Below are 22787 nucleotides of genomic sequence, written 5' to 3' on the forward strand. Positions count from 1 at the left end.
AAGCCCAAGCTCTGTGAATCCCAGGTGGTGTGAGTATTACGACTCTGCTGTGTGTGCTGCAGGTAGCATCTGGAGAAAATGCTTACAAATTTAACTAAGCCAGAGCCCGAAAGGTTAAAGCTAATGGAAATGGTGAAGATAAGAGTACTAAATAAATACACTGCTGGGAATTAAGTAGACAAGAAGTAACTGGGTGCCACAAACTCCCACATACTAACAGGGCCAAAAGCTAGGTAAAAGACTTGGGTGAAGATGGAGGTTTTGAAGAAATTAAAATTTTCAGTCATGAGAAATCAAACTATAGCTGGATGATTATCCCTCCAGTTGTGGATTTGGAATTATACTACAAAACAAAGAAGAGCAGGACCATAAAATATGACTACTAAGATTTATGAGTTTATACACAGTAAATGGAGTCAGAGTTGCCAAATCTATACTGACAGCTCTAGAGATGACAACACAAGTAGAGTGGTAAAGGCCTTTTGTATCTTTGAATTTGTAATTAAGAGATCTGAGACTACCCAATTTTATGCCATTATGACAGCTGAACTGGTGGGCATACTGTTGGCATTAACCTGGATAAGGGATATACACTCAATGATGACTGCTATTTTACCTGACTATTACAGTAAGTAAGTAAGTAAGTAACCTCCACTACCTCTTCAAGTGCTGGTCCTTATGTGTATTCCACGCATGGGTAATTGGCAAGCAGTGTTCAGACTGGCAGAGGGTCTGAGGAAGCTGGTAGCAAAGATACTTGCAATTCTGCAAATCCCACTGCTACATCTGCAGTTGAGGTGTGAACTAGAGTGTAGGGTGTCGCAGACATGTGGCTAGGACTCCAGGTGGCCATCCTGCAGGAAGATGTCAGACAGGGATACCACGGAGAAATCTTGTGCTCACATGGAGTGATCTGTGACACACCAAGAGGGGGATGGGAAGTTTTACTATCTTGTAGCACTCTGAGATGCATGCCAAAACCTACTTAGAAATCCTCTGGGAGGATATGGGTTGCCCACGCGATCTCTCTGCTATGGTGATAAAAATTCTTGGTGATTTTCTAATAAGTTTGGTTCTTTACAGGTAGAATCCCAGAGCATGCCAGACATTGAGGGAGTGAAGTCTCTTGTCTTCAGAGGGACCATGGGGTTTTGGAGAAAGAAACAGGTAAATGTATCATTTGTGCCTGAGTTCCATATCAGTCAAACTTGCAGAGAAATTTGGAGTGTAGTCAGAAAGAAACCTTTTCTTTGTGAAACAGTGTATAAGGAGGATATGTCAACATGGCTCTAAGCTCACTGACCCTTCTGGCCAAAGTGATAGCCACTCAGAATGCCATCTTCATGGGCAGGTGGGTCATGGCACATGTCACCATGGGTTTGAAGGGCAGACCTGTGCATGAGGATCCAGATGAGTTTAAGGGCCCGTTGAGGTAGAGGTTTAATCACTGGTGGAGGTGATAATTCTGGTGGGAACAGTCACTTTGGAGTTCATGGGTCCTTGTTCAGTTAGCAGATCAAGTGGAGCCAAGCTTGCAGACACTGCAGAAAGTGTAGTCTGGCAAATGGTGTCACATGGCCACATGCACCTAACAGAGAAAGACACTGTAGTTCGTGATCTGTGGGTAATGCATGAAATCAGGTTACTCATTGTATGAGACGTGTCTGAAGGAAGGAATGCTTTTGCAGAAACCGAGTCCAACATCACCCCTATAAAGTTTGTCCTTGTGGGAAACAAAACAGACTTTTCTTCATTTATGCAAATGCCTAGGGCTGCTAAAAGTTGTATGAGAAACCTTGTCACTGACCAGACCTGACCTCCTGATGAGACTGGCTGATAAGGAGCTAATTGTCTAGGTATGGAAACACCATATACCTTTGGCACCTCATCTAGGCTTCTACCACAGAGAAAACCTTCATAAATACTGTGGATGCTGTAGCGAGCCCAAAGGGGAGGACTCAAAATTGGAGGTGTTCCTAGCCAACCATAAAACTCAGGAACTTCCTGTGTAATAGGTGAATGTCCATGTGGACATACACACACTGCATGTCAAGAGCCGCGAACCATATTGCTTCCTGAAGAGAAGGCATTATTGACGCCAGCATTATTGATGCTAACATTATCATCCAGCATTTCAGCTTTCAAATAAAGATGTTCAGTTTCTGAAGGTCCAGGATGGGTCTGCATTCTTTGTCCTTTTTGGGAATTAGGTTATACAGGGAGTAGAACCCAGTCCCATGGCAATGAGATGGGACGCACTCTATTTCTCCTCGGTGTAAAAGGGATTCCATGTCCCGTTGAAGAATCCCTTGTGAGAGTGCTCCCCAGAGGGGGACCAGAAAGGAGGTTTGTGAGGTAGGAAGGAGAGAAACTCTATGGAGTATCCCTGATGGATAATCTACAGAGTCCAACTATCTGTAGTGAACTTGTTCCAGTTGTGGATGAAGAGTGTAAGACAAAAGAGACAGGGTAAGAGGTGGGTGGCACAAGGTACCCAGGTCTTGACTAATGTATATAAAATGACTTTCGCCAGTGGTTGAGAGAGAGCACGAGAGAGAGGAGGAGGCTGTGGCAGTAGAGGAGGCCAAGAAGCAATGCCTCTGAATGCTCTGACATTTGCACGGAGGTTCAGCTGGGAACTGGTAATAAAGTGCATGAGGAGGTGGCCCTGCCATCCTGCCATCTCTGGTGTTTCCTCCTGAGCTCTGCGGTATAAAATCCCCAGGGAATGCAGAGCCAATCCCGAGTCTTTTAGTGAGTGCAAGGGCTCACCCATTTTCTTGTTAAAGAAGCTGGACTCAACTGGGAGTCCTGGATGGTGTTTTGGACATCCCTAGGAAACACTGATGATTGCAGCCAAGAGTATCTCCTCATGACTAAACCAGTGGCCAACGTTCTGAAATTTGTGTCTGGAGCATCCACTGCAGTTGGAGGGCTACTTTTGCCACTAGCTTCCCCTCATCTAAAAGAGATTGAAATTGGGCCCTGTCCTCCATGGGAGGCTTATCTCTGAAGTCCATAAGCCTGCAATGGTTATTAATGTTGTATTTCACTCACAAAGCTTGGTAATTAGTGACATAAAATTGCCGGGCCCCGGAGGAGAAGACTTTTCTTTTCAGGAGGTCCAGTCTCAGAACCTTTATCTGTTGTGGTGGCCCTTTGATAGTGTGAACGAGCTTTTTTTGTAGCTGCCTGTACCACCCGTGCATTGGGGGCAGGATGGGAAAAATAAAAATTCAGCTTCTTTGGCTGTTTTCTGTGTTGGGGCACAGGATTCTGGAACACGCCATATTGCTCTGCCTGGTTCTAGTTTGGCCCCATTGATTGGAAGGGAGACCTTACTTGGTCCCTGAGGTTGCAAGATGTCCAGGAGCGGGTGTGACGGGTCCTGGACCTCCTCTAATGGGATCTTTAGGTCATGGCAACTGTTTGTAACTGCTCCTGGTTCTGCCAGTGGTCATCCGCCACAGAAGGTGAAGGAGTGACTGCATTGTCCAGGAATGATGAAGAGGCACTCGTCGGAACCATTAGTATCTGAGGCTCTATCTCTGGCTCTTTGTCCTCGTACGTCAATGGAACTGGTTGGCAAGAGGGAGAGGAGCAGTATGACTCAGAGGAGCCTGGGCACTTGCCACAGAAAGGCCAGAAACAGGAATTGATCGGTTGCCAGGGATTCCAAGAAAATTGGTACCAGTGGTCCCTGGGCTGGGGGCATTGTAACCAGAGAAATGGCAAGCATAACCCCTCGATTGTCTGTCAGGGATTGAATATCTCTATGGAGATACCAGTGCAGCTACCTACACTGACTCATCCGAGTCCGAGAACGGTTCCATCGGTAGACGTGGCACTATTGGTACTGGGGCATTCCTACCAGATGTTTGGAGATGGGACTGCTTCTGTAATATTGACATAGACCCCTTCTCCAGAGTAAGGAGATTCCTCAGGAGGGCAGGACTGGAAAGAAGTGAAGACTGAAGGATATATTCCTTCTTTATCCACAGTGTTATGTACACCTCCATACGGCTTGGTTTCCGAAGGGTTCCAGCAGTCAAGTCTGGTGCATCTGCAACAGCTGGATGATCTTTAGATGAATAAGGCAGTATCAACAATGGGTTCAGACCAGGACTCAGACAGAACCGGCATCTGTCCTTGCACTTTGGTATCAAGGTGACTGATAGAACTGACAGATCTTTCTTTTTACACACCTTACCCTCCAATCTAGCAGTCTTCAGTGGAACTGGTTCCTTGGGTTCCATATGTGACATCTCAGCTGACTTGGATAGGCTCAGGGAGAAAGCGCACTTGTTATGGACAGTCCTCAAAGGTGATCTATCCTTGTGCCCTCTAGAAGAAGAGTCCTTGGACTTAGATGCTGAAGGCTCTGCTCCAAGGCACTGCTGGTCAGTTAAGGCTGATGTACAGGGGGTTCTCTCTGGCCCAAATTGGAGAGGGGCCTTCTCCAACAAGTACTTTCATAGGTGAAGCTCCTGTGGGCTTCTTGGGTTCTGGCTGGGAAGGAGCAACAGATACCACACTTTGCAGAGATATGTGCCTCACCCAGACAGTACAGGCACCACTGATGTTAATCACTGATGGAGAAGGAGTGAGGGCATGAGATGCATTCTTGAATCCTGGGATTCTGGGCATAGTCCTGGACCCAGGATGGGGTTCCCCAACCAGGCGAAAGAAATTACTCCATGCTAACTAGCAAGATAAGCTATATAACTATTCACAGATATTTTCTTTCTTTGCAGGTTATGCAATGGAGTGAAGGAGGACACTAATCTGACTCAGGCCATGGTGTGGTAAGAAGGAACTGGAAAGGCATCAACCTGCACTGCCTCTTATATACCCTCAGTCAGGAGCATAAGGAGAGCTACTGCACATGTACTGGTCAACAGAAGAATTTGAAGAATTTTTGAACTCAGGCACATGATGCCCATGTGCATGCACAGGGACCAACAGACAAAGAATTGGGGATGACCAAGCCCCCAGTGACTGGAGGATTTGTTTTGTACTCCAGGAAATGTTTAGCACCACAGCAATTTTCAAACTTTAATTTTAGTAACATGTTTCTCAGCTCCTCTTCAACTAGACAATTATTATTAAGTCCATTTTGCAGATGGAGAAACTAAGGCAATAAAGGTTAAGTGACTTTACCAGTATCAAAGAAGCAGTAAGTGTCAGAACCTGTATTGGACTGTAGAAGTACCTTGGACTCAATGTTGTGCCTCATCCACCAGGCCGCACTCTCTCTCACATTGTTGAGATATCTTCTTTTAGACCAGCTTACTAGAAGAGTTTTCAGCATTTGTAATGGTAGCTTGTGTGACACTACCCTCCTCCCGCTACTAGATTTGGAAACTCAACTGAACAAGATGAATCCCCCACCCCAAAAGTCAAGGGACCTGTGACCATGAACTTTCACCCTACCCCAAAAATCTAGCTATGCGCAATTGTAGGAGAGAATAATCCCTAGGAGAACGCTTTGTTAAAACTTGCCATTGATTTTTACAGACCCAGTCACTGGTTTACAGTTTCAAAGCTATTTTTGTAATAAAAAGGCTAAATTTCATTTTTTAAAAGTTCAATGCTTAGATTCTCCTTTACATGCTAAGTGTCCCATTGGTCCATTTAGTCAAGTAACCTGTTTCTAATGGTGGCCAATCAATGCTTTAGAGGAAGGTTTAAATACCTCTCAAATGGATAATTCTGGAATAATCTATCCATATGGGAAGTTTTTTCCTAACCCTGTCAGTTAAGAATCGGTTTATGCTCTGAAGCATGAGGGTTCATATCACTTAAGAAAATGGTTTTAACTCATCAGGGTAACTGAGAACGTTGTCATTAATCATATGGATGGCAAATCCTTTTATAAACTCTTCTGGGCTCTTGTTGAATGATATGTTGTGGCAGTATCATCTTCCCAAAGGCCAGCTCTTCAAATGAGGAGAATCATTATCAGTGTAAGACCATCAAACTAAGCCTTCCTATGTGCTCAAAAAACAAAACCCCAGAGCTTTTTAAACTCAACTCAGATTTTCACAGGACATAGATGATCCACTTTAACTCAGTAACACCACTGCCAGTCATTCATCTGCAGCCAAATTTTGATTTATATTTAATTATAAATATTGACTTACTGCACATCTTTGCTCATGCTTCTCTCAAGAACAGGTTATTCTGTCTTTCTCCCAGTCTCCTGCACTGGAAGCACTATACAAGAAGGGCACAGACGTGAACAGAAGTCAGAATGTTATTCCTCCTGGAACTCTTCTCCTCTCCCACCATCGCCCCTCATTAAAAGAATGGCTAGGTAGGGCATTGTGATACTGCAAACATATGCAACTTCCAGGGAGAGAGAATCTATTAGCAGCATAAACAACAGTTTTTTTAAATCTTTTGCTCACTGCAAAGGCCACACAATAACTGACATACATAGAATCATAGGACTGGAAGGGACTTAGGCCAGGTCTACACTGCGACTTTAAATCGGTTTAATGGCCGATATACCGATTTAACGCTGTATCCGTTCACACGACGTCGTCATTAATATCGAGTTAAACGGCTCCTTAAATCGATTTCGGAACTCCTCCCAAACGAGAGGAGTAGCGCTAAATTCGATAGTGATAACTCGGATTAGGTTCATGTGACGGAAATCGACGTTATTGGCCTCCGGGCGGCATCCCAGAGTGCAGCACTGACCGCTCTGGACAGCAATCTGAACTCATGCAGCGGGCAGGTAAACAGAAAAAGCCCCGCGAACTTTTGAATTACATTTCCTGCTTGCCCAGCGTGGAGCTCTGATCAGCACGGCTGGCGATGCAGTTGAAATCGAAAAAGAGCTCCAGCATAGACCGTACGGGAGATACTAGGTCTGATCGCTGTATGGGAGACAAATCTGTTGTATCCAGCTCCGTTACAGAACACGAAATGCAAAAGCGTTTGAATAAAAACTCAGGATACACAGAGCTGTGTGACAAGCGTAACGGGAAGCCAGAGACTCAAATGGACGCTCATGAAGGGAGGGAGGGGGTACTGAGGACTCCAGCTATCCCACAGTCCACAGCAGTCTCTGAAAATTATTTGCATTCTTGGCTGAGCTCCATTGTCTGTAGGTTCAAACAACAAGTGTCTGGCGTGGTTAGGGAACAGCTCCTCAGTTTATTCCCCCCACCACCACGTGAAAAAAAAAGGGAAAGATTGCTGTGCTATGGCGTTTGCTCAATGCACTCCGCGAAAAAGGCGCCAAAGGGTTGTCTGCTGCCTTCACAAGGGAGGGGTGAGGCTGTACCCAGCACCACCCGGGGCAGTGTTTTCTGCCCCATCAGGCACTGTGCTCTCAACACGGAAGTGGGAACTATGGGATAGCTGAGGAACAGCTACCCACAGTGCACCGCTCCTGAAATCGATGGTAGCTTTGGACCATGGACGCAAACAATCGATTTCGGGATCCCACTGTGGACGCACTAAACCGATTTTATTAGATCTGTTTTGTAATATCGGTTTAAGCTAATTCGAAATAATCGTGCAGTGTAGACGTACCCTTAGATAAGTCCTCTAGTCCAGTCACCTGCATTCATGGCAGGACTAAGTATTATCTAGACCATCCTTAACAGGTGTTTGTCTAACCTGCTCTTAAAAATCCTCAATGATGGAGATTCCACAACCTCGCTAGGCAATTTATTCCAGTTCTTAACTACCCTGACAGTTACAAAATTTTTCCTAATATTGAACCTAAATGGCCCTTGCTGCAATTTAAGCCCATTGCTTTTTGTCCTATCCTCACAGGTTAAAGAGAACAATTTTTTCTCTCTCCTCCTTATAACAATCTTTTATATACTTGAAAACTGTTATAAGAACATAAGACCGGCTATACTGAGTGAAACCAAAGGTCCATCTAGCCCAGTATCCTGTCTTCCAACAGTGGCCAATATCAGGTGCCCCAGAGGGAATGAACAATCATTAAGTGATCCATTCATGTCCCTTCTCAGTCTTCTCTTCTCCAGACTAAACAAACCCAATTTTTTCAATCTTCCCTCATAGGTCACGTTTTCTAGATCTTTAAGCATTTTTGTTGCTCTTCTCTGGACTTTCTTCAATTTGTCCACATCATTCCTGAAACGTAGTGCCCAGAACTGGACACAATACTTCAGCTGAGCGTGAAATAGAGCAGAAGAATTACTTCTCGTGTCTTGCTTACAACACTTCTGCTAATATACTGCAGAATTATGTTTGCTTTTCTTGCAACAGTGTTACACTATTGACTCATATTTAGCTTTTGATCCACCATCACACCCAGACCTCTTTCCGCAGTACTCCTTCCTAGGCAGTCATTTCCCATTTTGTATGTATGCAACTGATTGTTCCTTCCTAAGTGGAGTACTTTGCATTTGTCCTTATTGAATTTCATCCTATTTACTTCAGACAATTTCTCCAGATCATTTTAATTTTAATCCTATCCTCCAAAGCACTTGCAGCCACTCCCATCTTGGTATCATCTGGGAATTTTATAAGTCTACTCTCTATTGCATTATCTAAATCGGGGTGGCCAACCTGTGGCTTGGGAGCCACATGCGGCTCTTCAGAAGTTAATATGCGGCTCCTTGTATAGGCACCAACTCCGGGGATGGGCGGTGCTCACTGCTCAACCCCTGGCTCTGCCACAGGCTCTGCCCGCACTCCACCCCCTCCCCAGAGCCTTCTGCACACCACGAAACAGCTGATCGAGAGGTGAGGGGAGGAAGGGGAAGGTGCTGATCGGCAGGGCTGCTGGTGGCTGGGAGGCACTGGACGCGGGGTGGGGGAGCTGATGGGGAGCTGCTGACGTATTACCGTGACTCTTTGGCAATGTACATTGATAAATTCTGGCTCCTTCTCAGGCTCAAGCTGACCACCCCTGATATAAATCATTGATGAAGATATTGAACAGAACCAGATCTAGAACTGATCCCTGTAGGACCCCACTCAATATGCACTTCCAGTTTGACTGTGAACCACTGATAACTACTCTCTGGAAATGGTTTTTCATCCAGTTATGCACCCACCTTATAGTAGCTCCATCTAGGTTATATTTCCCTAGTTTGTTTATGAGAATGTCATGCAAGATAGTACCAGAAACCTTACTAAAGTCAAGATATTCCATACCTACTGCTTCTCCCCTATCCACCAGGCTTATTATCCTGTCAAGAAAAGCTATTAGGTTGGTTTGACATTATTTATTCTTGACAAATCCATGCTGACTGTTACTTATCTTATTATCTTCTACATGTCTGCAAATTGATTGCTTAATTATTTGCTCCATTATCTTTCCCGGGTACTGAAGTTAAGCTGACTGGTCTGTAATTCCCCAGGTTGTTTTTATTTCCCTATTTAGAGGTTAGCACTATATTTGCCCTTCTCCAGTCCTCTGTAATAACTGCCATTTTTAATGACTTTTTAAAGATAATCACTAATGGCTCAGATATCTCCTTAATCAGCTCCTTGAGTATTCTACAATGTATTTCATCAGGCCCTGGCGACTTTAAGACATTTAACTGAGTAATTTTTAACTTGTTCTTTCTCTACTTTAAGCCTCTGAGCCTACCTCATTTTCACTGGCATTCACCATGTTTGACATCCAATTGGTACTAATCATTTCAGTGAATACCGATACAAAAAAGTCATTCAGCACTTCTGCCATTTCCACATTTTCTGTTATTGTCCCTTCCCACCACCCCCAATTCAGTAATGGGCCTGCCCTGGCCTTGTCTTCCTCTTGCTTCTATTGTATTTGTAGAATGTTTTCTTGATACCCTTTTTGTCTCTAGCTAGTTTAATCTCGTTTCGTGCCTTGGCCTTTCGAATTTTGTCCCTACATACTTGTGTTATTTGTTTATATTCATCCTTTGTAATTTGACCTAGTTTCCACTTTTTGTAGAACTCTTTTTTGAGTTTCAGGTCACTGAAAATCTCCTGGTTAAGCCAGGGTGGTCTCTTGCCAGACTTCCTATCTTTCTTACTCAGTGGAAATATGCTATTGCACAACCACCTGGGAGTGCTGTAAGCTGTTAAAATTACAAATGTGCATCCTCGTGCATTCCAACATCAGTGTATTTCCTTTTTGGAAACAAATTTTCATGTTCATTCTGACATGGATGGGAAAGGACAACACAGATTTTCTGTTCTCACAACTAACATACTTCAGTAACGAAGGTGTCACATTTTCAAGGAAGGCCTGGCTTGCCAGAGTTCAGAGAGATGGTGTCTGGCCACTTCAGTCCTTCTTCCTCCCCTCAGTTATATCTACAGGAGTTAGTGCAAAGCTCACTGCAGTTTGTATACAGAAGAGCTGAATAACCCGATCATGTTTTTTTGTTATTTATCTCCAGCATTCTTCTTCTACAGAACCTAGTGAATGAATATGCAGTAGAGGCAACTATGGGTATGGCTACACTTGAAATTTCAAAGCGCTGCTCCGGCAGCGCTGCGGGAGTGCTGCCACAGGAGCGCTTTGAAGTGTGAGTGTGGTCAGAGCGCCAGCGCTGGGAGAGAGCTCTCCCAGCGCTGCACGTAAACCACATCCTCTACGGGTGTAGCTTGCAGCGCTGGGAGCCACGCTCCCAGCGCTGCGGCACTGATTACACTGAGGCTTTACAGCGCTGTATCTTGCAGAGCTCAAGGGGGTGTTTTTTCACACCCCTGAGCGCCAAAGTTGCAGCGCTGTAAAGTGCCAGTGTAGCCATACCCCAAGTAGCTAAAGCACCAAGTTGTTGTTTCTAAGGATCTGGATTCCTTTTCTGCATAAATTCACAAACTCATCTGAGTTTGGAGGTTTCTTCCAAGTCGCTGTCTGACTTGTATATAAACCAGGGTCTGGCTTAGTTGGCAATTCTCACTCAGGAGAGGCCCAGAATTTCAAAAGCAGAAGTGTTGTACGTTAGGACTGAGATACATTAACAGACTTACGTGCAGAAACAGACAAAAGCTTTCAGTCTTGGGTAGCTTAAGCTAGGTCCTTCTACCCATATATAAGCACCTAGATAAACAGCCTGACTTTCAAAGATGCTGAGTACCTGGAGCTCCCCGGAAGTTATTTAGGTCCTTAGCTTTAGGCACCGAAGTTTTAGAAATGGTTGGAGTAACTTTTGGTCATGATGCCTGGCTCTAGCAAGAATGGTACCCTTGATACTGATACTCAAAGTGAAGCATTACTACTGCAGATTGGCCAGCTACACATTCATGGTCAACAGAATACTCATTATGATAAATTCTATGATTTAAAAGATCCTTTTGGATGTTTTTCTCTCAACTCATAAAATACTACATGACATACAAATAACATCCTCCTTCCCCCAAGGAAAAGACAAGTGGTCCCTACAGACTCCAACTATAAACTCAACATACAAGTAGCACAAAAACCCATTGACTAAAACTCCTTGTTTCCTTGCTATCAGGATGATCCTAGGTCTAATCCAAGGGTAACTGACTGCTTAGTGTGTGATATGTATCATGCTTTGTGCTTGATCTACAAAAGGATGAGAATCTGTTGCAGCTCATAAGCTAAGTTGTTAGCTTATGAGCCTGGCTTTCTTGCTCAAGTGGCAAAGATTCATGGTTTCTGCTCAGAAAGGCCCCAGTTCAATTCCTGGTGTCACCCAAGATGGTGGTTGTCACAGAAATGAGAGCTCAACTGGGATATGAGCTGTTGAGAGCCTTGACCTACATCCTCTGGACAGAAAAAGGGCATGTAACCCACTGCTGGGTATGTATTTTCCCTGTTCTGCATTCCCTCTGATCCACACAGGATATGGGTTTGCTACAGAGCCTGATTCTTTAAGTCAAACTGTAGAGATTCATGCTTTTCACTGTAGAAGTCCCTGCACCAAGATGGTGACCATCACACAAATTCATTGAGATATCAGTTTTCAACAGCCTTTGCACTCTTAGGATCTAATTATCAGATATACTTTAGGCTACTCTGGTGTTAAGGGTCCCTAAAGTGGGGAGAATTGCCCCTCAAGAATACCCTCTGTGCGGGGAGCCAGTGTAAAACTGGCATAAATGCGCTACACCAACCATGATATCTTCTGCTCCCAAGCATGACATCAGGGACAGATCAGAGGGCTGTCAGGGGCTCAGCCAGAGTGCACAGCCCTATGGCTATTTTATACTTCCCATTGTACATAGGGGACCCTGGGAAGAAAAACGTAAGTTAGATGTCTTAGGGTACTCTAACTCACTTTTGATGCCAGGTAGGGTCCTGCAAGGTTCCAGTATATTGAGGGCACAAAGAAGACTTACAATCACCTTTGCATCCCTGCTCCTGCTCCAAGTGCAGGAATGAGGAAACGATGATCAGGCCCTTCAAGTCCAGTATTCTCCATAGTAAGGAAATTGGTTTCAGCTGAGCTCAGATATATTTGTCTTTCTAGGGAGTGAGTGCAGATAACAGCTGTAGATCTTTTCTTGTGCCAGAACCAGATTTATACCCTGTCCTTACCAAAAGCGGGATGAATTGCTTCTGTTCATCCCTTCTCATTTATACACAACTTCTTAAACATACAAAACAATGATCATGTTCATCTCATGTGTATTTTTGAGGACAAGAGTTCTGATGAAGATCTCATTTACCTTTGTGTAATTCTGGAATAACTCTAGTGAAGTCAAAGCAATTACTATACTGTAAAAGAGATCAGAATTTAGGCATGAGTGTCTGTACCTATTTAAAATCTGTACATTCAATATAAACACGTATAGTGTAGGAATAGAAAAATGTCTTGACAAATGACTCAGTCATTAAGTGTAGGTGCCTTTTAATATGGATGTATAAATACTGAGTTGTGCTAAGATCTGAGTCTGATAAGCTTCGCTGCATACTTGGCTATGATTGTTACTGCTATGAACAGAGATAAAAAAGCACCTGCTGACACATTTAATTATTAAAGGAAGTGCAACAAAGACATGCACCTGATAAGATGGATGGGCCAGATCATTTACACCAGCTGAGGAGCTGATGGTGTTTTATGAGAGATTTACATAGTGATGAAATATATTAAGTGCTTTGGGTTGTTAGGGATCTAACAAGGGTTTGAGTGCAGGGAGAAGCAGCAATTAGTCACATCACACATACTCTATTTATGAGAACATGCATTCAGTATTATGGCGTAGTCCAAAATGCTAAGGACTGCTGGATCAGCAGGTTAAAACATTCAGCCCTTTTCTGAGTTAGTGAAGTGGGTGCATTCACAACTGGCACCGCTGTGCTAGCATGTCCAAAAGAACTACCCTCCTGCATGTTCCACTGGCATGTAGGAGCACATGGAGGATGCACCACCTATTTCACACACATACCTCCCTCCCTGCTGGCTGCTCCAGCAGTGCACAAAGAGAAAGATAGGAGGCAGGACCTATCAATTGCTGCCGTTCTGATGTTTGTGTGCCCAGCCTCATCTGGAGTCTGAAGAACCAGAACTGGACTGGAGCTGATTGACTGGAGCTCTGCTTTCCTCTAAATTCCCCACTATCACTGAGTGGAAACATGCTTCCTCAGACTACCCAGAGAAGACCAGCACTCTCACACCAGTTACAGAAGACCTGATCCCCCACACCAGCTAACAGCAACTTCCAGCAGTTAGAGAAGATCCATCCACCTCGATAACCAAAGGGACCCATTACCCACCGTTAAAGAACCTTACTCTGCAAATCCACAGCCAGAGGCTGCAGGACAACCTGTCTGCCTTCATGGGTTGCTGGGGAGGGAGAGCATGGTGGATTGAAGTATGCTGGGCTAGGAGTGGGTGTGGAAGAACTGACAGACTGAGGGGAAGACAATTAACTTTATGGATTGTGATGGGAGAAGACTAGGGAGCTGATTGTTTGGTTGAAAACCAGATGGGAGAAAACACATTATTGAAATACCACCTCTGCAAGCTGGTAAGTTGTATTACTCCCATTTTATAGTTGGAATTGTAGAGGCTTGCTTGAGTCCACAGTGGCAGAACAAGGTTACACTGGGAATCCCAAATCTCTTTCCTGTGGTTCAAGCACTAGGCCATAGTATAATTTTCTTCTTCTCAGACTGGAGAATGGATATTAAGAAACACATGTGGTCTAGGACCAACTGATCTGGAAGACCACCTCTCTTCCCATGTCACACAGCCACCACTGTGTTCATCAGTGGTGCCAGAGCTGGAGATTATATAACAGAGAGGGAGCAGCTGGCAGGGCCTCACTTCCCCTTGGTCCAAAACAGTGCTAGTTGGTTAACTTTCATGATATGCTTCCTGAGCTGAGAGATGTTGGGAGGACTTGGTGGGAGACCATACAGGTTAGAAACACATTTTCAGCTGCTGGGTTATGATTTAGGTTCCTTGTTGGGCAAAGGGAGGTAACTGGAGTAGCCAGTCTGTATAGCTGACTTCTTAAAAAAAAGTGCCTGTCAAATAGCACCTAGACTCAGATCAAAGGATAGGAAGTCCTGCCGATAGCATGTGTGTCTGCATTAGAAATAAATGAAAATGGAATACAAACAAAACTCCTATTGCAGGGAACTAGCAGCAGTCATTGGTTGTAAGATTTCTCATGAGTCTCTCAACATAGAAACATTTTGTAATCTTAAGTTTTAGTGGTTTAAGACAGTGGCTCTCAAAGCCAGTCCGCCACTTCTTCAGGAAAAGCCCCTGGTAGGCCAGGCCAGTTTGTTTACCTGCCGCGTTCGCAGGTTTGGCCGATCATGGCTCCCACTGGCTGCGGTTTGCCGCTCCAGGCCAATGGGGGCTGTCAGAAGGGCGCCAAGCACGTCCCTTGGCCCGGGCCACTTCCTGCAGTCCCCATTGGCCTGGAGCGGCGAACGGCAGCCGATGGGAGCCATGGTCGGCTGAACCTGCGGATGCGGCAGGTAAACAAACCGGCCCAGCCCACCGGGGGCTTTCCCTGAACAAGCAGTGGACCGGCTTTAAGAACTACTGTTCTAAATGCCTCAGCCTATGTGGCGCCCACTCGAGATACTATTCCACCACCTCACCTTTACTAAGCTTTGTAACAAATATTCCTCAATTTCAGTTTGTTATTCTGCCTCCTATTCCCTTTATGAAGCTGCTGTCCCTCTTATGACAAAGACCCCTCTTTCTTCTCTCCCTATTTTACTTCCTGTTGTGTATTTCACTGTGACATGCCAAGCAGAAACACAATATAGCTTTGACATAGGAGAGCAGCTGGGCCCTGCCCTAGCAGGCAGAAGTTCTAAAGGATAAAATGAGTGCATTTTATCAGGAGCTTTGTCATGGGATGTGTACAGTTTTCTGGCGCAGTATTACAGTGCAGCTAGCAGAACCAACAAACACTCCTTTCCTGTTAATATAATTAAAGGCTGCAGATGTTTAGAGATAGGCTTTTTTGAGTTAGCCACATGCTTCAAATTGTTAAGTGGTTAACCACTAAGCATCCCCCTCCCTCTTCACAAATACCTGTAGACCAGTTTGGTGAGTGGGGGAGGAGGTTTCCTTAGTTTGCTTTCAGAGAGATGTATTAGAAAGCAGAGCAAATCAGTAGATTCTCTTGACTTTTCGAAATAACTAGCAGCCACTGAGAAGCAGTAAACACTGATCGTTGTCATTGACAGTTTGTTCAGATTTAATGCTGGTGAAAGTTGCTTTGTTCAACAGCTCTAAATATTAACGTGCTGGGCCAGATCCTCAGCTGGTGTAAATTGGCAAATCTCCATCCATTATCCCAGTTAACAGCAACCAAGGATCAACAGCACCCTTTCCTTATCCACAGTACACATACTGTGAGCACGCATCTGCTTCTTGACATTGACCTGACCTGCTTCTACTCTGACTTAAACAGACCACCGATCAGGGTGAATGACAGTTCATTCTTTGTCTCCCTTCAATATTTGGTCCCCCTGATAAGCATGCCAACACAAGAGACAGTTATAGTGTTGTGGGATTTTGTGTGTGTGATGTGGACATCTACCTGCCAAGAACTATGCTGAAAACACACCAAGAGACCAATGCCACCTGAGAGTTTTATGATAGCTGGTAAACAGCCATTAAATGGTTGCAAACTTTGGCCATGATGGCCATGATCCAAAGTCCACTGAAATCAATAGCAGTCTTTTTACTGACTGCCATGGGCATTGGATCAGGTCCAGTGTGCCCAGTTCTTTGAGGCCGGGAAGTATCCTCGAGTGCTGTAAGAGTTGGGGGTGGCACTTCATAAGATCAGACCCAATCAAACTAGGAGAGTTTTGTGCTGGTGACCTATGACATAGCTGAAAGGTTCTAGCTCTTATTACCAACCATGTGCTGTCTGGGTTATCCAGACTCCCTCCAGTACAGTGGCAGGGTCTCTGAACCTGCATAGGGATACAGCATTCTTCTAGGAACTCATCTCATTTCTGGGTGCTAGAACCCTGTATAAAGAGGCAGAGTAATTTGTGCTGACTCACAGTGGTAGATTTTTTTTTTTTTTAACTCCAGACAAGATATAAGAAAACATAGCAGAAGAGTCACTCTCTCTAGGGTGAGGGAATAGGCACTGGGACACATGAGCCCTGCTGGGGCTAGAAATCCTAGAAATAAGCCATGCTCAAGTAGGGGGGAGCTTGGCTTGTGGGCAGAATACCAAGACTGAATTTATTCCAATCTGAGTGCTGATTCCATTCCTTTTATTCTGACCCATTGTTTTAAGACTACATATTGTGTCCTTCCCTCCCATGCATCTGAGGTACCTCAGTTTCCTAAAGCCAAAAAGGGGACTTTGAATCAGAGGGCAAAAGAACAAGCACAAGCATACTGGTGTATTTGGAACTCTTGCCTGAGCTCCACTGAGCCTATTTTAAATCTGGGCCAATTCTCGCTGTGTGACAGAAATATTCCATAAAGTAAAAAATCCTTTTTCTTCTTATTGTAGGTTGCAAAGCCATGGAACAGACATTTGTGCAATGAACCCAATCGTAAAGGGAGACAGTTTTGCAAAATCAGCTGCCTCATTTGTGCAGGCAGATCCCACAGTAGCACATACAAATGCATTTGGTCAGTTACCCCACTTGTGTGCCTGAAATGCCCACAAATGTGGGAATTTCACCTGCAGTTTGGGTGGCCATTTAGAAAGGGTTTTGAGAAATGGTAGAAAAACGGCTGAAGATTAAAAATGCTCTGTGGGCCAGAAGAGATACAAAAATCCCATCCTATTCTTTTCCCATAAAACAAAGGGGACAGGAAGGGTTAGAAGCTTTTAATGTGAGAAATGATTTAGTCAAAATAGTTTAGTTACTCTGGCCCATTGATCGTCAGAGCAGAAGAACATCATTGTATGTATTAAGTTGACTCTCCAGTACTCTATACCTGTCAAAACTGTTTATTCACTCTTGCCAACAACAAGAAGAAAAGCAGGCAGCTTGGCAGGCACAACGGTGAATGAGAGGCACAGAATGAGTGCATGAGTTGAGGAGCGCCTCATATATGCAGAAAGGAGATTGTACAATAGGGTCTGTAACTGTAGAGCTTATTGGTGGTCATTAGAAATAGACTAAAAAGACCTGAAGGAAATATCTCCAAGGGTAACAGGGTGGCTTGTTCTCGATGCCCATTCAGCCAGTGGTGTATTATCGCCTAGGCCGACAAGCTCTAGGCCTAGGGCAGCAAATTTGCAGGGGCAAAAAATGTATATTAGCAGCATTTTTGTAATCGCAGCATCAGTGACGCTGCAATTCTACCAATCATAACGAGTACTGAAACCACCAATGACGGCGCGACGCCATTCAGTAAACATACTCGCGAGAATCCTAAACTGCACCAGAGCCCCACCCCCCCGTGAACATAGGGTTTTGGATACGTGTGCAGTCCTGCACTAAAAGCGAAATTGTGCTCTACAGATGCGCATTCAAGTGAGAGTTTGCTGTATTTGTAATTTTATTTATAATAAAACTTGTAAATGTTCAATTATTTTAATGTTATTTAGATTCATTTTAGTTCAAACCAATTTGTAAAAAAACTAAAACAAGTTCATATGGGGCCAGGGGTGGCAAAATCCTTAATCTGCCACTGCACTCAGCCCGTTCTCTGCTGATTGTCACTGAGAAAATTTCAGAGGGCAAGTTACCATGGTGCTTATTGTTACGTCAGCAAATGGCCACTGGTAGCTGGACCCAGGTGACCACATTTTAAAAAAAAAAAACAAACAAAAAAAACCTTAATGTAATAATCACTTTTAGTTAAGGGGACATAGTTTGGTGCTGCTAAGCAAACAGAGCGCTGAACAAATTCCCAAAGTCCAAATCAAACTGAACTTTAAAATGTTGTGAGGGTTGAAATAAAAAAAGAAAGTTCACACAAGGAAAAAAAAACATATACAAAGAAATAAAGGTTGTGCATTTGCATTTCCTCTTTCTGGGTGTGGGCAGAAGAGGAAATACCAAAATATCACTAGAAAGGCTATACTCACAGCATTTCCAGCTTAACCAAAACCAGAAACACAGGCATTTCTACAGAAAATCCTGTTCTTACGACACTGCCAATTTGATTTTCAAACCCAAGAGATTTGATTGGGTTTGGAAAAGTCCCACGTTTCTTTTCAGTGCTTGTCTCAACTCATCCTCTGAATTTTTTGAAGATCACCTATCATTAGTGGCACCTGGACTTGGGCATTTAGCCCTTTAGTATTGCTAGGAGTTTTGCAGACAGAACATCATAGCCTGGAGATGAGGATATTCCCCTCTATTCTGCTTTATTTCCAGTCATGCATATAGACAACCAAAGTAGTGTACAGTTTTTAATGCATAGCAGAACACCAAAGGTCTAGTTCTGCACACCATTACTCAGGTGAGAAGTCCCTGCTCATGCCTCTGTTGGCTCCTAGAAGCTACTCACATGAGTATGGGTGTCTGGGAAGGATTAAGTTCAAAGTGCACAACTTTGAAAGAGAATCTCAACTTTCCATGTGTAGAACAGTGGCTACTTTCTCTTCAGCATCAGGAGTAAATAATAAAAATAGCATTCTTACAAGACTGATGGAAGGAGAAGTGCTTAATCCTGACAATCTCACTCACAAAAGCTTCCTATTGACAGCAGTGCATTGCATAAGAACTGCAGGATCAGGACTAAGATTTTGCGCAGGAAGGGGGAGCACCAAAATAAAAACAAATGTGTTTAGAATCCCCAAGGACTCCACACAGTAAGATTAAAATGCAGAAGTTGGTGAGCACTTTCTTTCAGTTTGTAAATGGAAAAGTATTTTCCCACTAAAATACCTAGAGAGTTTTAGTTTTAACATGGCTTGACTGCCCCAGACCTTCAATAACATACATTAAAATTCAGGGAGATTTCAGTATTCCAGTGTGAAAACAATTCTGAGATGTAAATATCTCAAGTAAACTTATTAGTCATAATTCCCTCTAGCACAGATGCTCATTAATATCCAAGCAATTTGAGGCCATCTCATCTTCCACCCCCACTAAAAGATTTTTGAACTAATTCAAATAACTCAGAAGTGTTGAGTGTAACTAGAGCACTTATTTAAGGACAGTGTAAAATGAATTTCAATAGTTCAGTGCTTATATGAGTCTGATTTGCCCCTTTGGTTCTGGCAGAACTTGCGCTGGATTTCTAGAATAGATTTGCCTGAACAAGGACTACAAGATTGGACCTCAAGTGTTTCCTTTCAAATGCTGACTCACTGACTGTGAGACCATCAGACGCCCTGAATTTGTGATCAGGGTTTAATTAGAAATACACAAGACTACTATCGCTGCTGTGCAGCCTAGTTAAATCATAAGCCACGGCTTACATTTTATTTTAGTTGCACAATTCATTTGCTACAGGACATCTTTCAGCAATTTTGCTACAGACATAAAGAAGCCCCTTTTTGGCCTCTCCCAATGCAGCTGCACTAAATACATTTTTGCTTCTATTACAAATACATTTGAAAAGGCAATAGGAAAAAAGTGTCACACTGATTCTTTTAAAAATTTAAAACCAAGTTTAGATTCAACATGCGAAAGACCTATGAGGAATACAATTAAAAATACAGCCATAAAATTGCTATTTTAACAAAAACCTCTGATTCACTCCGTCTTTTCTAAGATCAAGACATTGTGGTTTACCAAGTAACTTATATATTGGCGCAATCCTGAAAGCCCTTGCTTACTTGTGCAGTTCTTAAAAGTTAATCAGGCTACTCGTCAGTAAGGGTTACTTGCAGGAGCAAGGATTTGCAGAATCAGGCCCCATATATTTTGTTCAAGTAAATAGCATGCATTTGCAGGGAATTAAAAAATGAACTTCATCAGTATACCCCATACCCACTCCCAAAAAGTCCTATCTCAGTCTCACGGATCTGTTTGTTGTAAAGTGATTAGCAGTCAGATTCAATGGACACACACTCCCACCTTGTCTTTGTCTAAGTACTGTACAGTACTAACCAGACCTAAATTTAGCATGCTGCAACTCACCAGAACTTGTGCAGTTTGAATTCCCATTCCAAATTTGTTCCTCAAACCTATGGCCATTATTTCATGTTAGGCTAAAACATCCTTTCCCATGGGCCGCTGAAAGAAACCATGTATCTTCAGTTGTTATTTCCAGTTAAAAAAAAATAAAATCCAAGTACAGTAGTCCACAGACTTCTGGAGACTAAAAGTTTTGATTTCCATCCATAAATGTCCTGAGCGGTGAGAACACACAGGCACTACAACTGGGAAGAGAGCAGGAAGGAAAGCCTACCATGTGAGCACAAAGAACCCCCCCGCAAAAGTCTGTTCAGTGGACAGCACTTGGGTCGATAGCAAGGATTTCAGGAAATCCAAACACTTAACAGGAAATCTGATCACTGGATAAACATTCCATAATCTCCACAGATACAGTTAACATGCTGCGTCTCCAGTTAACCCTTACCCTGAAGACTGCTAAAACTGAAATCTGACATTCCTTGTAACATAATATGTCTAGCTGGGTTCAAAAGTCTAAAGAGTTCCTCATTATGTGTTTGTCTGAGCAAGCAGAGCTCTGTTGAGACTCCTTTTTAGCCTATTGTGGAGGATATTTTTTCCCTCTTGCTTTTGATCTCTGCATGGTGACATTTTAATTAAATTGTGCAATTTTTGTTAGGTTAGTATTCCTCATCTGAAAAGTAAATTATATTGCAGCCTTAGTCTGAAGCAGCAGGATAAACCTGTCTGAATATCTGTGTGCTGCTAACCATGTTCACCTAGTAGTCCTCTATTTGCTTTATTTCCATCTGTATTATTAGTTTTTTCTTTCTTTTGCTGTAACATCAGATTTATACAGCCTTCTACGTGTTACTTTACAGGTACCGTTTGATGATTTTATTATTCTGTTGACTGAAGCAGAATGGAGGAAGGACAGTTTAAAAAAATGAGAGAACTCTTAAAGGAACAAGGGATAATTTTTTTTTAAATAATACCTTTACTATACTTTGTCAATTACTTGAAAGCCAAACTCTGCTGCTCTTAGCCAGGATAAACCAGGGGAGTTTTGCCTGAATAAAGAGTTTCCTCTGTCTCTTTTGGTTTACTGTCCTATGTAGTGTGAAAACAGCATGTTGTATATCATTTTCTCATGCGGATTTTTGTTGTTTCCTATAGTTTTTTAATTTTATTGGATAAAATCTTAATTAGGACTCTGAGCAGTTGTAGCTTTTAAAGACCCATTAGAACTTTGTGCAAAAGTAGGTGCATAATTGTCCCCTGATCCTGCAAATGCTTATGTGTACACTTAATTTTCAAACATGAGTAGTCCCACTGAAGTTAGTGGGAATACTCACATGCATAGAGTTAAGCACATGTGTGTTTGCAGGATTGAAACCGTACTGTGTTTTCTGAAAGAGGCCAGGTACAAGTTTAGGTGCCTTTCGGGCGTTAATAAATTCTAAAGTCCAGAGTCTACTACTAACAATGCCTTGCCCCATCTCCCCATCTGAACAGGGCATATGCCATATTGGAAAAGTATCTGGACTCTCCTGCATTCTTGAGGGTTTTGTACAGGATAACTAGCATCTTGAATGTCACCCAGACAGTGAAAGGCTTTGGACATAGGAGTAATATGCATTCACTCATCAACCTGGCACAGAGGGTGGATACCCACATTCTCCAGTAGCAGAAGTATCCGTTATAGGAATTCCCAGAAATAGTATCTGTATGTTTGCTTCATATATTTTTAGGGTGGCCATTGTTGTAGTATATAGACACCAAATAAGAGACACACTGTGATATGACTGAGGTGGCTTCCTCTCTTCAACTTTTTTACTGGCTCCTGGAGGGAAGACTTTGGAGGAGGTGCCAGGAAGTCAGTCTTTGTACACATAAGAACATAAGAATGGCCACACTGGATCAGACCAAAGGTCCATCCAGCTCAGTATCCTTTCTGCCGACAGTGGCCAGTGCCAGATGCCCCAGAGAGAGTGAACCTAACAAGTAATGATAAAGTGATCTCTCTCCTACCATCCATCTCCACCCTCTGACAAACAAGAGGCTAGGGACACCATTCCTTAACCATCCTGGCTAGCAGCCATTAATGACTTAACCTCCACGAATTTATCTAGTTCTCTTTTAAACTCTGTTATAGTCCAATCTTTCTTTGGTTCTGTTCACCCCAGCATGGCCACTGGGATGATCATGGGCCAAGCTTAAGAGCTTCCCCCGGTACTTAGTTGGAACCACCAACTGTTTGTGCGGCTGCCATTCTTCCTGGTGTCCACCCGAAAGAATTTCCTTGTATAAAAGTCCTTGGTCTATAACAAACCGGGATCTGTGAGAAGAGCTGAGAGGCGGTGGGTTGCTCCGTGCC

The 22787-nt window shown here is 43.4% G+C and overlaps 1 protein-coding gene across 5 annotated transcripts in view; it reads right to left on the reverse strand.

Moving 5' to 3' along the window:
* The window catches only part of ASAP1 (ArfGAP with SH3 domain, ankyrin repeat and PH domain 1), a 374925-nt gene that overhangs the window by 296178 nt on the left and 55960 nt on the right, over window positions 1-22787 (reverse strand). For 4 of the 5 annotated variants that reach the window (XM_075063244.1, XM_032762910.2, XM_075063248.1 and 1 more), the window contains exon 1: window positions 20435-20583. The exons of the other annotated variant lie outside the window; for it this stretch is intronic. The gene's annotated coding sequence lies outside the window, so the exon portion shown is untranslated. Of the gene's footprint in view, window positions 1-20434; window positions 20584-22787 lie in introns of those variants that run through there. 5 annotated transcript variants of the gene reach the window in all.

The sequence above is a fragment of the Chelonoidis abingdonii genome, chromosome 2 (genome assembly GCF_003597395.2).
Source record: "Chelonoidis abingdonii isolate Lonesome George chromosome 2, CheloAbing_2.0, whole genome shotgun sequence".
Taxonomy (NCBI): Eukaryota; Metazoa; Chordata; order Testudines; family Testudinidae; genus Chelonoidis; species Chelonoidis abingdonii.